The sequence below is a fragment of the Ovis canadensis genome, chromosome 22 (assembly GCF_042477335.2).
Source record: "Ovis canadensis isolate MfBH-ARS-UI-01 breed Bighorn chromosome 22, ARS-UI_OviCan_v2, whole genome shotgun sequence".
NCBI classification, from domain to species: Eukaryota; Metazoa; Chordata; class Mammalia; order Artiodactyla; family Bovidae; genus Ovis; species Ovis canadensis.
In genome coordinates, this window is record NC_091266.1 from 57,444,325 (window position 1) to 57,461,002 (window position 16,678).

Here is a 16,678-nt window from a genome sequence, read left to right on the forward strand (position 1 = left end):
AAGGTGACTGTCAGAATCAAACCACCTTTGGGGCTTGTTACCCAAAAAGAGCAAAGGAATAATTTAAAACCACTCAGTCAATGATGTCAAATGAGAATAATCATCAGGAGAAAGATTTGCTCTGGGTCCCATCTGGAGGGAGTGAGAGCTCTCCACTTTAGTGGTCTGATCTCTGAGCTAGGATTTTCAGATCAAACACAAGACGTTAAGTTTGAATTTCAGAGAAACAAAGGAATATTTTTCTTAAGTTTAAATATGTCCAGTCTAGAATCTTCTAGGATTCTGGAGCTGGAGACCCTTCTAGACCCTCTAGCCAGGGACAACAAGCTCAAACGTCCAGAGAGATCAGGCAAATGACATCTGGTGAAATCTCCCTATTTTTAAATGTTAGCCACCCATTCAGTTAAAAATAAAACCCACTGTGTGGACAAAAGGAAATAGCTCTGGCCAGTTTATAAACTACGATGAGGCCAAAGCTTTTCAACCATTGTAAAGATGAGGAAATGCGGCCTTGGGAAGACAGGTGTCAGCAAGGAGACCCAGCTAAGGTTTCTCAAAGATAACAGAACAGTCATCTTGGAAATGCTGAAGACAAGCAGCCTGAAAGAGCCAGGGCGGGACCATTCCATGCAGTCTAAAGAGCATTTTCCTCTCTATCAGCTTAGAGGACTCTGAGAACATTTTGGAAGGTGAGCAGTTGAGGTCACTGAGCATCAGAAGGGTAGAGTGTCACTAAGGTCACATAGGGGAATGTCCACAGGTAAGTCTAGGGTTATTTTTAACTCCACCTCTGATTCAGATGAGATAATACGGAAGTTCCCTCAAGGATCCTAAGGAAGGCAAATTCCAAATCTGGTTCTCTGCCTCATAAACAGAATTGAGTCAGGAGGCCAGGCCAAGTGCTGAGACTTTTGACTCAGTTCACAAATAAAGAAGGGGTTAAGTCGTCAAGGTTCCATCCATGTCACCAGGCTCGTCCGCATGTACCTTGTGCCTTTTGTCCCAGCAGCTTGATTTGTCTCTTGGACATCTTCACATAAGGAAGGATATTCTGAAAGGTGTTGCTAAAGATTTTGATGGGGGAAGGATGTGATCTAAGGCTGGGCAGGAGAAGGAAAGGAAGAAGGACACAAACGGAACAAATATTTATCGAGAGCCTAATGTGTGCCATGTGCTGCGAAAGCCGGCATGTAATCCTTTGCCAGCTCTTTGCGTGCCTGAATGATTTTTTTTCCCCTCAGGTTTCAGCTCAAAGTTCACTTCCTCAGAGAGCTTTTCTTGACCATCCGGTCCAAAGAAGCTCTCCATCTCCCCCATCGCTCTCTTTTTAAATATATAATTTTATTTGTTTATTTTTGGCTGTGCTGGGTCTTCCTTTTCTCTAGCTGAGGCAAGTCGGGACTGCTCTCCGGTTGCTCTGTGCAGGCTTCTCATTTCAGCGACTTCGCTTGTTGTGGAGCAAGGGCTCTAAAGCCTGAGGGCTTCAGTAGCACGTGGGCTCTAAAGCACAGGCCTAACTGCTGAGAAACTCGTCCCCACTACCCCACTATCTCTTTAATTTGCTTGGTTTCTCCATTTCCTAAACAGCTGTGTTTATCCTACAGGTTTAAGGACTAGCTACTAACCGCAGGCTCCCTGAGGGCAGGACGACCCTCAAGCGTGTGCCTAATGCCTCTCAAGGGATTTGGCATGGCATGGTAGGTTTACGAATAAATATTTATGATAAGACATATATGTTCTAGCCCGTCAACTGATTGAATATCGACTAACTGAATTTTGACTAATCATTCTTTAAGTTTCCCTAAGCCTCCTATCCTACAAAGTAGGAGGCGGAGCTAGTTCTAGGAAGAGAGAAATTGTTAGGAGAAAAAAGAATTGGCTTGAAGAGCTGCTAAAGCATTTTTTCCCTCAGGTCACCCAGCAGCCTGTGAATTTTACATTTCCCGGACTGATTTATGGGATTGCTTGCAAACAAATTGTCTGCCGCGAATGAAACCTATTTTTAAAGATCCCTGTGCCTGGAATTTCTCGGCGGTGACACAAGACAACCCTGAGCTCCACTCGCGAGCCAAGCCCCGCGTTCCTCCAAAACTACGGATCCCAGGATGCAACGCAGCGCGAGGGCCCAGAGCTCCGCGCGCGCCCCTCCCCTTGGAACCCAGGAGACGCCCAGAGCCCGGCCCGCCACCCCTCCGGGGGTCCGCGCGGTGCCTGCTGGGACTTGTAGTCTTCCCCCCGCCGGCTGGGAGTGCCCGCTCCGGAATCTCGGCCGCCGTCTGGGGGGCTGAGGCGGCGCGGGCACGCGTGCGCAGTGCGCGGGCGGGCCGTCGTGGGCGCCGCTCCCGGCAGCTGTGGGTGCGTGTGGGAGACCCCCGCCTCCTAGGACCGTGGCGGTGCGGGTGCTCCGGGGGCCGAGGGCCGCCCGTGAAGTTCGGCGTGAGGAGTGTGAGGAGCGGCGCCGGGGCAGGGGTGAGCGGGGCCGGGCTCCCGGAGCGCGGCGCCTACTGAAGCGAAAGCTGGAAGGCTTGAGGGGCCGGTGAGTGCGGGGCGGCGGCGGCGGGCGGCGGCGCGGGGTCCCCGGTCCCCCGAGGCGCCTCCTCAGGCGGAGTCGGTCGGCCGGCCAGGGCGGCTGCACCTGGGCGAGGCCGCGGGGGGCCCGGGCTCACCTGCGCGCGCGAGGTCAGGGGCGGCGGGGGTCTCTCTTCCCGCGCAGCTCCCGAGCCCTCATTGTTTTCCTGACCTCGGCCCTCGGCGGCGTCGGCCGAGGAGGGTGTGGGGAGCGCCCCGGGCGGCCGTCGCCGAGGAGCTCTGCGGTGGCTCGGTTCAAAAGTACCGTCGCGCCCTCGCCTCCCGGTTGGCCCAGCTGTCGGGGGTGGTGGTGGGGATTCCCGGCGGGCGACGCTTGTCGAGCGAGGGTGATTTTCGGGGCTGTGCCCACCCCCACACCCCGGAGGGGGTGCTCAGCTGCTTTGGGCACGGTTTTCTATTCTTTTTCCTGCGCTTTCGCTTTAGGACTCGCCGAGTCAGAAGTCGACTCCGCCCAGTGTCTCCTCGCCGGCATCCTGCAGTATTCGTGCTTTTTTTTTTTTTTTTTTTACCCTCGCACCTTCGTGGTGCAATGACCATAGGGCGGAAAAAGTTGGAAGTGACTCGCCCAGGGTCACGCAGGTAGGACGGAGGAGGCGAAGCCAGGTCTTGAAACCTTAAGAGGCCAGCAGCTGCCAGTCGCACCGCTCTGGGACCTGCTTGAATGGTTTGTGGTTTCTTTCGAATGCTTTCTATTGACCGTCCTGGACAGACCATCAGAGGGGAGAGTGTTGTCATAATGAAAGTGGTGTTTGGTAGAATTCTAGTTGTGTTGTGCCCCACGGCAGAGCATCTGACCCCGCTGGGCACCTCAGCAATGAAACTAGATCGCTTTTGTTTGGGGGCAGATCTAAGAGGAAGTTATGGAAGATATAGGCAGGCAATTTGTGCCATTTTTTTCCCCCCTCCTATTTCACCTTCCAGTCTTACAATGCTTGTTTTCTTACTTTACTATTGATCGTTTTCAGTTTTGTTAACGATTTTCTTTGGTTTAACGAACCCATTGCCGTTTGTGAATTAGTTTTTCAACTAGAAAAATCTTATTTCCTGTGTGCTTAATGACTGGAACCAATAGCGCACTATGCGGTTTATGCTTTTGTCTTTTATCCTGGAACTACTGATCAGTCGGCTTTATTTCCCCCAGGCACTCGGCTTCCAAACTTTCTGGGTTAGTCTAATGCCATTGAAATACTTCTCAGTAAAATTTGGGTACTCTTTTATATGATTCAGACAAAAACTTGAAAAAGTAATTTTGTAAAACTGTTTTTCTTCGCAAAAGACTTTGAAGAATTGTTATAAAAAAATAGTAAGATTCTTTCTGAATAAAAAGCCTATTTTTTTCATACTCAAGTTTTCATATTAACATGTTTGTGGCAAAAAATATTTCCCCAAAGAGTTTGTTTAAAATATTCCTTGATTTGGTCATATCTCCCCAGGGGAAATGACATGTTAGAATATTTGTAGATTTAAACAAGAATATTTAAGCTTAGCAGAATTTGAGTTAATAGTCAATTTTGTAGAGCTATAAACCCTACAGTGTATCCATTGACAGGGTTCTCTTGAAGAGTATACCCATATCAAAGGATATGGCCATGACTTTGTGGTAAGCAGAGGATAACTTTTGTGACATTGAGAAGATGTGATTTGTATGAAACTGCTTTCTACCTCACTTTATCTTGTTAATTAGTATTTTTATTGTTGCTTTGGGTAAAGGCAGGAAGTAGCAGGTTTGTATCCCCCCTCTCCTAAGTTTTAGCAACATAGCAAAATAGGAAAGAACTGGTGTGTAAATTTGAGTTTGTCATAGATTAGGAGAGACAGTGAAACAGGATAAGTAAACAATTGTTAGGAAATTGCTATGAGTTCATAAGCCGGAAGGACCTTTTTAGAATTGTCTAAGGACATTAAGAATAGCATTGAGTTATTTTCTTTAAAAAGTCACTGTGGGCAATACTCACAGGTTGATTGTTAATATATAGGATGTGATATTGAAGACTCCTTGAAAAGTACTTGGGAAAGGTGGAAACATTTTATCTTTTTATAGGGCTGTTCTCTCAAAAAACATTTAATGCACCTTAAAAAAATAAGACTTTTATTTAAGCCTGAAAGTTTTTACAGCCCTACTGCCAAACCCACAGTTACTTCTGCTGATGACAGTTTGTAATCCAGAATAAAATCTGTGAAGTAATTTATTAGTGTAATTTAACTTGGGCTTTTACATTGACGCACTGCTTGATGTTAAATAATTATTCTTGTTTAAATAACTGTCATTTAAGAATGAGGGAGATAAATAGTTTTCTGAACAAAATGTAGTAATTAGTCAGATGTGACAGTAGTTATATTCTGCTTTTATAAGAAAATTCCAAGTTCTGTGGCAGTAACTGCCAAAGTTGTGCACTGAGGTAATATACAAATATTGCTTTTTTACATGCTTGAGCATTTTACTTTTGATAATAATTAAAATTTGATTTAAAATTTCAAAATGATTCGCCTCACATTTAGATCTACAATAATACAATAAAATGGCTTTGATAGGAGTTAAATATTAAAATTTAGCTTTACTTCTTTTGAGCATTTGTAAGTCCATAGCATTTGGAAATGTATTGACTGGTATCAGGAAAGAGTTCTTAGAGTTCAAAGAGCCACTTTCTGTGGCTTTTGTCTGTAATGCTTAATTATTCTTAGAAACATAAAAGTGTAGGATTTTTCAAATATAAAAATAAAAATTATTGGTATTTGCTATAGCCATAGGACTTTGTTGTGCTTAATGAGGGACACCAAACCATTTGAACTCTGATTTCTTTTCCTAGTAGCTGCTGTATGATAAAGAACATGTGAGTTTGTAATTCCTAGAAGATATTTAAGCAAACATGTGTTTGCTGTTTATTTTGGTAAGCCTTTGATTAGCTGAGTTGCTTTGATTCAGGAAGATGGTATTTTGAGGATTTTATATTGTAAACATTCTTTGAACTGGAATTTCTGTTGAATATAAAAGAAAATCAAAGTCATTTAGGATGTTTAACACTAAAGTCTACTTAAGTCATGAGAGTTTTAAAAATATTGAAGTCTTATTTTTTCCTTCATGAAACTCTTATCAGATTTATCAATCTGAGAGTTTTATTGTTCAAAAAGTTGTGGTTTTACTGTGTTGGGCAACCTCGCCTTTAATAGTTTAACCATTGAGATCTGGATTCTGGATACAAGAAGTTTAACCTCTTTCTGAAGAAAGGAGAGTCACAGACACTTAGAATTGGAAGCACTCTCAGAGGACTTCTAATGTAGCGTCTTACCGGGTACAGTAAATCCCCCTTGGGAATTTCCACATCAGGTGTTCCTCTCATTAGTGAGGGCAGTGATGCTGTTCCATGTGTCCTCAGGTTATTGAGCAGTCTGAGCTTGGTGAGAACCAGACTTAAGGCTTAATATTTTTCACCGTTGACTGCTTTCAACCATGCTTTGTTGGATCTTCCCTCTTGCTACCTCATGACTCCATGGGCAAGTGGTAGCTTTTCTATCATTTACAGCTTTTAAAAGCTTCAGTCTAATCTGTTTCAGTTTAGACCTTCAGTCTATGAAAGCCCCTCTTCTCCTTTACCCTAGTATCTGGCCACTTCATCCCCGAAGCACTTGCAGTGGGGAGGTGTTGTTGCATACTCCCTGGATACCTCTTTTCCCTCTTTGTCGGTCTATTTGGACAGGGACTAGTTAGAAGAAAAATGGGAAAAGGCAGCTATTTCTCACCATCTTAATAAAGTTCTCTCTTGGTTAACAGTGGCAGGCTGTTAATGTTGACTGGTAGGCTTCCAAACTGGAAATTTTGGTGAGATCTTGCAGGGAAACTCCCCACTGCACAGTCCCTGAATATGAAATTTGCTGTGGGTAGACCTTTACCAACCTACACTCTGTCCTCCTTGTTCCTGTCCTCTCAGTCTGCCCGCTGATTCGTATGAGTGTTTGGGGATGAGGTAGGTTTCACTCTGCCGTCCAGATTTTTTGATAACAGAAAGACAAGTCCAGCTACATTCTGTAATTTTCACTTAACTCACTGAAAGCTTATTTCCTCTTGATGTCAGATGGCAGCACGCAGGCTGCTTAAGTCTGCTCCCTTTCTGTGCGCTGCCTGCCATTTCTCAGCAATTCTTGTCCCCCTGCTCACATAGGCCCCGAGACAGTAACTCAGTCTCCCTCATAAGCCGACATTGAACTGGAGAATGAGGTGATGCTCTCTTCTCCTCGTGGGCGCTTCTGATCTTAGTGAATGATTCTCTTGGGGCCCCCTTCCACAGTTTGTTGGTAGACAGCATTTTCATTTCCCTGTGTTCTTCCTGAACACTTGGAATACTTAACATTTTTTCCCCTGTCTTCTGTGAACTGATTGTATAGAGTGGAATGATGGTAAGGCATTGGTTAGGGTACCACAGCCCTGAGTTGTATGTGTGTGTGGAGGCGGGTGTTGGTGCCAGACTTCACGGATGTTTGATCCTTGATGTCTGTATATCTTTGGCTTTGTGTTTGTCAGCAGTTTTGGGACAAGACTACTCCCACTCAACTTCTAATCAGCAAACAGTACTGAAATCCTGTGGGCCTCATGAAGTCTCACTGTGCAGAATTTAATTTTTCTTTTCTTTTCTTTCTTTCTTTCTTTCTGATTTTTGTTTTAATTTTTTACTCACTTCATGGTTCCTGACTGATGAAGTGTTTTTAACTGTGTGCATCAATTTATGACTGTTTGTATGCTCTAACCACTCCTAAGAGCACAAGTAAATCTGATGGATATACTTTGTGGTGGTTTTAATAATACAATTTTATCTGTTCCATCATCTAAGCAAATCAGTTAAATCTAAACAATTTCTCATCAGATGAGGAAAAAGGAGCTTTGTCTGGAAACTTATATTTGATGCAATAATTATGGATTCCTTAATATTTCATTCAGCAGATTGTTACTTAGTCCCTTCCATATTCCAGCCACTGTTTTAAGCACTGGAGAAACAATAGTAAATAGGAAAAATAAAAATGTTGCTGTCATGAAGCCTACTTTCCAGTGTCGGGAAACAGACAAGAAATAGATAAATAAATAAATGATATTGTTTGTTAGCAATAAATACTGAGAAGAAGAATGAAGCAGGGAATGGAGATGGGAAGTGGCAGGACAATTTGGAGCATTTTCAGTTTTCAATAGGATGTCAAGAAGGCTTCACTGAGAGAGTGATATTTGAGTGAAAAGGCTCTGAGTGGGGAGCTTGTCTAGTGTATTAGGCATCCAGTGGCCAGATGTGTAGCTAATCAAGGGGGTTTGGGACAGGTTGAGTAGGGTAGGTGAAGCCTGTGTATCTTTGTAAGAGCTTTGGTTTTTACTTTGAATGCGATGGGATTGAATTAAACCAATGATTCTTAATCCTGGCCAAACATGGGAATTATTGGGGGAGCTTTAAAAGTGTACCGATGATTAGATCCCATCTCCAGAGTTTCTGATTTAGTTGGTCTGGATGCTCTAGTCTAGGCATCAGGTAATTCTAATAAGCAGCTGAAGTTGCAGAGTTTTTTTGAGCAGAGTGACATACAGTATTGAAGAGCATGGGCTTTAGAGCCAGATTCCCCTGGTTTGGATCCTGGCTCTGCTACTTCTTAATCGTGTGACCTTGGCCAAGTTATTTTTAAAACCTTCTGTGCTTTGGAAGAGATCTTAGAGAAAGGAATTCCCTGGAGGTCCAGTGGTTAGGACTCCACACTTCCACTGTAGGGGGCCTGGGTTCAATCCCTGGTCATGGAACTAAGAGACTCTTGGAACTCTGCTCAATGTTACTTGGCAACTTGCGTAAGAGGGGAGTTTGGGGGAGAATGAATACATATGTATGTATGGCTGAGATCCTTTGCTGATCACTTGAAACTGTCATATCATTGTTAATCAGCTATACCCCAATACAAAATAAAAAGTTAAACAAAAAATCTATTCTTTGGTTTTTTCATTTGTAAAATTGTTGTTATAAGGATTAAATCAAATGAATGTTTACTTGCAAATATTGAATAAACACTTGACTATGTGTTTTAATGAGATCACTGACAGCTTTATGAAGAATGGAGTGAAGCGGGAGCCCTTGGAATAATCCAGCTGAGAGGTAATGGTAGCTTGGGCCAGAATGTCAGCAATGCATCTGGTGAGAAGTGGTGGGATTCTGAATGTATTTAGAAGATGGAGCAGATAGGATTTTCTTATGGATTGGACATGGAATGAGAGAAATCTTGATCCACTGTGACTCCAAATTTTGCCTGAACAGCTGGAAGAAGTGAGTGACTGTTTACTGAGATGGGAAGGACAGAGGGGAACAGATTGCCGAGGGGGTATATCTGCACCCAGTTTGTTAAGTGTGAGATGCCTCCACTGTCTCCCAAAGTTTGCTCAAATTCATGTCCATGGAGTCAGTAATGCTATCCAACCATCTCATCCTCTGCCACCCTCTTCTCCTTTTGTCTTCAATCTTCCCCAGCATCGGCATCTTTTACACTGAGTCAGCAGCTCTTTGCATCAGGTGGCCAAAGTATTGGAGCTTCAGATTCAGCATTAGTCCTTCTGGTGAATATTCAGGGTTGATTTCCTTTAGGATGGACTGGTTGGATCTCCTTGCAGTCCAAAGGACTCTCAAGAGTCTTCTCCAATACCGCAGTTCAAAATCATCAATTCTTCAGCACTCAGCTTTCTTTATGGTCCAACTCTCACATCCATACATGACTACTGGGAAAATCATAGCTTTGACTATACAGACCTTTCTCAGCAAAGTGATGTCTCTGCTTTTTAATATGCTGTCTAGATTTGTCATGCCAGTCCATTTTAGCTTGCTGATTACTAAAATGTCAATGTTCACTCTTGCCGTCTCCTCTTTGACCACTTCCAATTTGCCTTGACTCATGGACCTAACATTCCAGGTTCCTATGCAATATTGCTCTTTATAGCATCAGACTTTGCTTCTATCACCAGTCACATCCATAACTGGGTGTTGTTTTTGCTTTGACTCTGCCTCTCCATTCTTTCTGGGGTTATTTCTCCGCTGATCTCCAGTAGCATAATGGGCACCTACTGACCTGGGGAGTTCATCTTTCAGTGTCCTATCTTTTCGCCTTTTCATACTGTTCATGGGGTTCTCAAGGCAAGAATACTGAAGTGGTTTGCCACTCCCTTCTCCAGTGGACCACATTTTATCAGAACTCTGCACCATGACCCGTCTGTCTTGGGTGGCCCTACATGGCATGGCTCATAGTTAATCATTGAGTTAGACAAGGCTATGCTCCATATGATCAGATTGTTAGTATTCTGTGAGTGTGGTTTTCAGTCTGTCTGCCCTCTGATGGAGAAGGATAAGAGGCTTATGGAAGCTTCTTGATGGGAGAGAATGACTGAGGGGGAAACTGGGTCTTGTTCTGATGGGCAGGAATCATTTTAGGAATCAGCAAACTAAAATGGACTGGAATGGGTGAATTTAACTCAGATGACCATTATATCTATTACTGTGGGCAAGAATCCCTTAGAAGAAATGGAGTAGCCATCATAGTCAACAGAAGTGTCCAAAATGTAGTATTTGGATGCAAAGTCAAAAATGACAGAATGATCTCTGTTCATTTCCAAGGCAAACCATTCAGTATCACGGTAATCCAAGTCTATGCCCTGACCAGTAATGCTGAAGAAGCTGAACAGTTCTATGAAGACCTCCAAGACCTTATAGAACTAACACCCCAAAAAGGTGACCTTTTCATTATAGAGGAATGAAATGCAAAAGTAGAAAGTCAAGAAACACCTGGAGTAACAGGCAAATTTGGCCTTGAAGTACAGAATGAAGCAGGGCAAAGACTAATAGAGTTTTGCCAAGAGAATGCACTGGTCCTAGCAAACACCCTCTTCCAACAACACCAGAGAAGACTCTACACATGGACATCACCAGATGGTCAGTACCAAAATCAGATTGATTATATTCTTTGCAGCCAAATATGGAGAAGCTGTATATAGTCAGCAAAAACAAGACCGGGAGCTAACTGTGGCTCAAATCATGAACTCCTTATGGCCAAATTCAGACTTAAATTGAAGAAAGTAGGGAAAACCACTAGACCATTCAGGTATGACCTAAGTCAAATCCCTTACAATTATACAGTGGCAGTGACAAATAGATTCAAGGGACTAGATCTGATAGAGTGCCAAAGAACGATGGACAGAGGTTCATGACAGGAGACACAGGTATCAAGACTGCCCCCAAGAGAAAGAAATGCAAAAACCAAAATGGTTGTCTGAGGAGACCTTACAAATAGCTGTGAAAAAAAGACAAGCAAAAGCGAAGGAGAAAAGGAAGGATACACACATTTGAATGCAGAGTTCCAAAGACTAGTGAGGAGAGATAAGAAAGCCTTCCTCAGTGATCAGTGCAAAGAAATAGAGGAAAACAATAGAATGGAAAAGATTAGAGATCTCTTCAAGAAAATTAGAGATACCAAGGGAACATTTCATGCAAAGATGGGCACAATAAAGGACAGAAATGGCATGGACCAAACAGAAGCAGAAGATACTAAGAAGAGGTGGCAAGACTACATGGAAGAGCTATACAAAAAAGATCTTCACGACCCAGATCATCACGATGGTGTGATCACTCACCTAGAGCTAGACATCTGGAATGTGAAGTCAAGTGGGCCTTAGGAAGCATCACTAAGAATAAAGCTAGTGGAGGTGATGGAATTCCAGTTGAGCTATTTCAAATCCTGAAAGATGATGCTGTGAAAGTGCTGCACTCAATATGCCAGCAAATTTGGAAAACTCAGCAGTGGCCACAGGACTGGAAAAGGTCAGTTTTCATTCCAATCCTAAAGAAAGACAGTGCCAAAGAATGCTCAAACTACCACACAATTGCACTCATCTCACACACTAGTAAGTTCAGTTCAGTTCAGTCACTCAGTCATGTCCGACTCTGCGACCCCATGAATCACAGCACGCCAGGCCTCCCCGTCCATCACCACCTCTCGGAGTTTACTCAAACTCATGTCCATTGAGTCAGTGATGCCATCCAGCCATCTCATCCTCTGTTGTCCCCTTCTCCTCCTGCCCCCAATCCTTCCCAGCATCAGAGTCTTTTCCAGTGAGTCAGCTCTTCGCATGAGATGGCCAGAGTATTGGAGTTTCACCTTCAGCATCAGTCCTCCAAAGAACACCCAGGACTGGATCTCCTTTAGGATGGACTGGTTGGATCTCCTCGCAGTCCAAGGGACTCTCAAGAGTCTTCTCCAACACCACATTTCAAAAGCATCAATTCTTCGGTGCTCAGCTTTCTTCACAGTCCAATTCTCACATCCATACATGACCACTGGAAAAACCATAGCCTTGACTAGATGGACCTTTGTTGGCAAAGTAATATCTCTGCTTTTCAATACGCTATCTAGGTTGGTTGGAAAAGGAAATGGCAACCCACTCCAGTATTCTTGCCTAGAAAATCCCATAGACGGAGGAGCCTGGTGTCCATGGGGTCGCAAAGAGTCGGACACAACTGAGCGACTTCACTACCTAGGTTGGTCATAACTTTCCTTCCAAGGAGTAAGCGTCTTTTAATTTCATGGCTGCAATCACCATCTGCAGTGATTTTGAAGCCCCCCAAAATAAAGTCTGACACTATTTCCACTGTTTCCCCATCTATTTGCCATGAAGTGATGGGACCGGATGCCATGATCTTTGTTTTCTGAATGTTGGGTTTTAAGCCAACTTTTTCACTGTCGTCTTTCAGTTTCATCAAGAGGCTTTTTAGTTCCTTTTTACTTTCTGCCATAAGGGTGGTGTCATCTGCGTAACTGAGGCTATTGATATTTCTCCTGGCAGTCTTGATTCCAGCTTGTGCTTCTTCCAGCCCAGCATTTCTCATGATGTACTCTGCATAGAAGTTAAATAAGCAGGGTGACAATAGACAGCCTTGATGTACTCTTTTCCCTATTTGGAACCAGTCTGATGTTCCATGTCCAGTTCTAACTGTTGCTTCTTGACCTGCATATAGGTTTCTCAAGAGTAAAGTAATGCTCAAAATTCTCCAAGCCAGGCTCCAATAGTATGTGAACTGTGAACTTCCAGATGTTCAAACTGGATTTAGAAAAGGCAGAGGAATCAGAGATCAAATTGCCAACATCTGCTGGATCATCAAAAAAGCAAGAGAGTTCCAGAAAAACATCTATTTCTGCTTTATTGACTATACCAAAGCCTTTGACTGTGTGGATCACAAAAAACTGTGAAAAATTCTGAAAGAGATGGGCATACCTGACCACCTGACCTGCCTCTTGAGAAACCTATATGCAGGTCAGGAAGCAACAGTTAGAACTGGACATGGAACAACAGACTAGTTCCAAATAGGGAAAGGAGTACATCAAGGCTGTATATTGTCACCCTGCTTATTTAACTTATATGCAGAGTACATCACGTGAAATGCCTGGCTGGATGAAGCACAACCTGGAATCAAGATTGCTGGGAGAAATATCAGTAACCTCAGATATGTAGATGACACCACCCTTATGGTAGAAAGTGAAGAAGAACTAAAGAGCCTCTTGATGAAAGTGAAAGAGGAGAGTGAAAAACCTGGCTTAAAGCTCCATATTCAGAAAACTAAGATCATGGCATTCGATCCCATCACTTCATGGCAAATAGATGGGGAAAGAGTAAAAACAGTCAGACTTTATTTTTGGGGGCTCCAAAATGACTGCAGATGGTGATTGCAGCCATGAAATTAAAAGACACTTGCTCCTTGAAAGAAAAGTTATGACCAACCTAGACAGCATATTAAAAAGCAGAGACATTACTTTGCCAACAAAGGTCTTTCTGGTCAAAGCTATGGTTTTTCCAGTAGTCATATATGGATATGAGAGTTGGACCATAAAGAAAGCTGAGTGCTGAAGAATTGATGATTTTGAACTGTGGTATTGGAGGACTCTTGAGAGTCCTTTGGACTGCAAGGAGATCCAACCAGTCCATCCTAAAGGAAATCAGTCCTGAATATTCGTTGGAAGCACTGATGCTGAAGCTGAAAGTCCAATACTTTGGGCACCTCATGCGAAGAACTGACTTATTGAAAAGACCCTGATGCTGGGAAAGATTGAAGGAGGGAGGAGAAGGGGAGGACAGAGGATGAGATGGTTGAATGGCATCACTGACTCAATGGACATGAGTTTGAGTAATCTCTGGGAGTTGCTGATGGACAGGGAGGCCTGGCGTGCTGCAGTCCATGGGTTCACAAAGAGTTGGACATGACTGAGGGACTGAACTGAACTGAACTGAGGTTTGTCATAGCGTTACTAATTCAGATGCATTGTGCAGAATTTTTCCTTTTGTGTTGCATTTGTATATTTTTTCTTTTACTGTGAAAATTCAGATTCCTAATAGCAAATAAAAATTGTTTTATTTTATTTTAAATATAATCATAGCATCAATATGTTTGCATTGTCCTATTGTTGAGGTACATGAAGTGCTATCGTTTAAATAAAAAAGTTACAGAATTACAGTAGCAAGTAGGATTGTCAGTCATAGGAGAAATGCACATTTGATTTTGTTAAATGATGCCAAATTCACCTTGATAGGGCTGTACCATTCTGCATTCCCACCAGCAATTTAAGAGAGTTCCTATTTTCTCACAGCCTTACTATTATAGTATATTATCAAACTTTTGAATTTTTGCCAGTCTCACAGATGAGAAATGGTATCTCTATGCAGTATAGATTTTGGGGGGAACTTTTCTTTTTGTAATGAAGAGCTGTGAATATCCACAGAAGTAGACAGAATGGTATAACAATAGTACCCAGCATTTAGTCCCAATAGATATCAACCTGGGCCATCCCTCCTTTATCCTTCCCTCCTTTCAGATTATTCAGGTAACACTTTGGGTGAATAAATATCTTTAGATTATAAGGATCCATTGTGTTAGTAATATAACCACAATATCATTGCACTGGAAAAAAAATTAGCTATTTCCTTAATATCTTGAGGCAGTATTCAAATATCCAGTTTCCTTAGATAAACCAGTGTTGTTGTTATTAACAAGAGTTAAATAAGGTCCTCCTGTTGTAATTATGTCTTTTCAGGTCTTTTAATCTATAGGCTCTTCCTCCAGTTTCTTTCCCACTGCTCCTTTGGAATTTATTTCTGAAGAAACCATGTTGTTTGTCCTGAGAAACTTCCAAGAGTGTGAATTTTTTCTATTTGAATCTCTGATATAGTTGAACATGTTCTTTTCTCTGTCTTCTCTGTTTCCTGTAAATTGGTAGTTAGATCTTGATTTGGGTATTTTTACACTTTTTTTCCCACATAAATGATAGATGGTATAAATTCCACAAGGAGGCACATGAAGTCTGTTGCCTTTTTTTGTGATGTCAGTAGCAATGTCTGCTATATCTCTGTATGTTATTTTGGGATTTTGTTATATGAGTGAAGTTGAGCATCTCTTCATATATTTAAGGGTCATTTTTATGTTTTTCCTTGTGGAATATCTGTTCATGTCTTAACTGATTTCTCTATTGAAGTTTTGATATATTTCCCTTGACATTTTTTGCAAGCTAAATTTTAGGGAGATTAGCCTTTTGTCATGTAAGGTGCAAGTATTTTCCACTGGTTTTGACTTACTATCAGGACTTGCCACACAGAATATTTTTTAAAAAGTTATTTGTAGTCACATTTATCAGTGAATTTTTTGTTCTGGATTTACAAAAAATTTTGGAGTTAAAGGACATAAACTAAACTTTTAAAGTTAACAATTGATGAGTTTTGACCATATTGTTGCATGCATTACGAGTTCCTTTATATTGTGAGTGCTATTCCACACTATAAATATACTATGTTTTCAAACACAGTATCTATTCACCTTTTGATGGACATTTGTGTTGTTTCTGGTTTGGAGCTGTTATGAATAAAGCAGCTATGAATATTTATGAATTACTCTTTGCGTGAATATACTTTCATTTCTCTTGAGTAAATACTTAGGGATAGAATGGCTGGGTTAGGTGTATGTTTGGTTTTATTGCCAGAACTTTTCCCACAGTGCTTGTACCATTTTACATTCTCATCAGCAGTACATAAATTCTGGATGCACCACACCTTTGACAATATTTGATGGTGTCAGTCTGTTTTAATTTTAGCCATTTTGGGTGAGTGTATATGTTTCAAGAACATATCACCATTATTGAGGTATAATTCTACATACAGTGAATTTTACCCACTTTATTGTACAGTTCTATAAGTTTTGATGGATGCATGTAATTGTTTAGGCTGTACCACAGTCTAGATATGCAACATCTGTGTTGCCAAAAAATTTTTTCTCTAGTCTTCTTTTGTAGTCACGCCTATCACAAGCCCTAGCAACTGTTGTCTGCTTTATGTCACTGTAGGTTTTTCTTTTTTTTCTTTTGTATGCAGTACAGCTCACTCTGTGTGGTGTGTGAGCCTGCTATTTTTGATAAATGCATGGTTGTGTGTCCTATCACAGTCATGATCAGAACAGTTTCGTCACTCCATAAATTACCCTTTGAAGTCAGCCACTGTCACTGATCTGTTCTCTGTCCCTGTAGCCCTGTGGTCTGACTTCTCTCACTTAGCCAAATGCATCTGGCATTTACACACATTGTATATATCTCCACTTTGTTCCTTTATTTTGCTAGGTAGTATTCCACTGCATTGGATATAACACAGTGTCTTCATTTACCAGTTAAAGAACATTTGGATTGTTTCTGCTTTTTGCCAATTATGAATAATGTCATTTTAGACATTTGCATATAGATGGGCTTTCCTGGTGGCTCAGCTGGTAAAGAATCTGCCTGCAGTGCAGGAGACTGGGTTCCATCCCTGGGTCGGGAAGATCCCCTGGAGAAGGAGAAGGCTACCCACTCCAGTATTCTGGCCTGGAGAATCCCGTGGACAGTCCATGGGGTCTCAAAGAGTTGGACACAACTGAGCGACTTTCACTTTCACTTCACTTTGTGTAAACGTAAGATTGCGATTCACTGGGATAAATACCTAGGAGTGGGATTGCTGGGTCGTATTGTTAAGGGTAGGTATAACTTTCTAAGAAACTGCCAAAGTGTCTTCCCAAGTTGCTTTGCC

At 42.2% G+C, this 16,678-nt stretch overlaps 1 protein-coding gene across 7 annotated transcripts in view; it reads left to right on the top strand.

Moving 5' to 3' along the window:
* Positions 1-2,183: 2,183 nt before the first annotated feature.
* The window catches only part of PLEKHA1 (pleckstrin homology domain containing A1), a 54,071-nt gene continuing 39,576 nt past the window's right edge, over positions 2,184-16,678 (top strand). For 3 of the 7 annotated variants that reach the window (XM_069566752.1, XM_069566754.1, XM_069566756.1), the window contains exon 1: positions 2,214-2,536. The gene's annotated coding sequence lies outside the window, so the exon portion shown is untranslated. Of the gene's footprint in view, positions 2,537-2,868; positions 3,254-16,678 lie in introns of those variants that run through there. The other 4 variants (XM_069566753.1, XM_069566751.1, XM_069566750.1 and 1 more) reach the window with 3 other exon arrangements.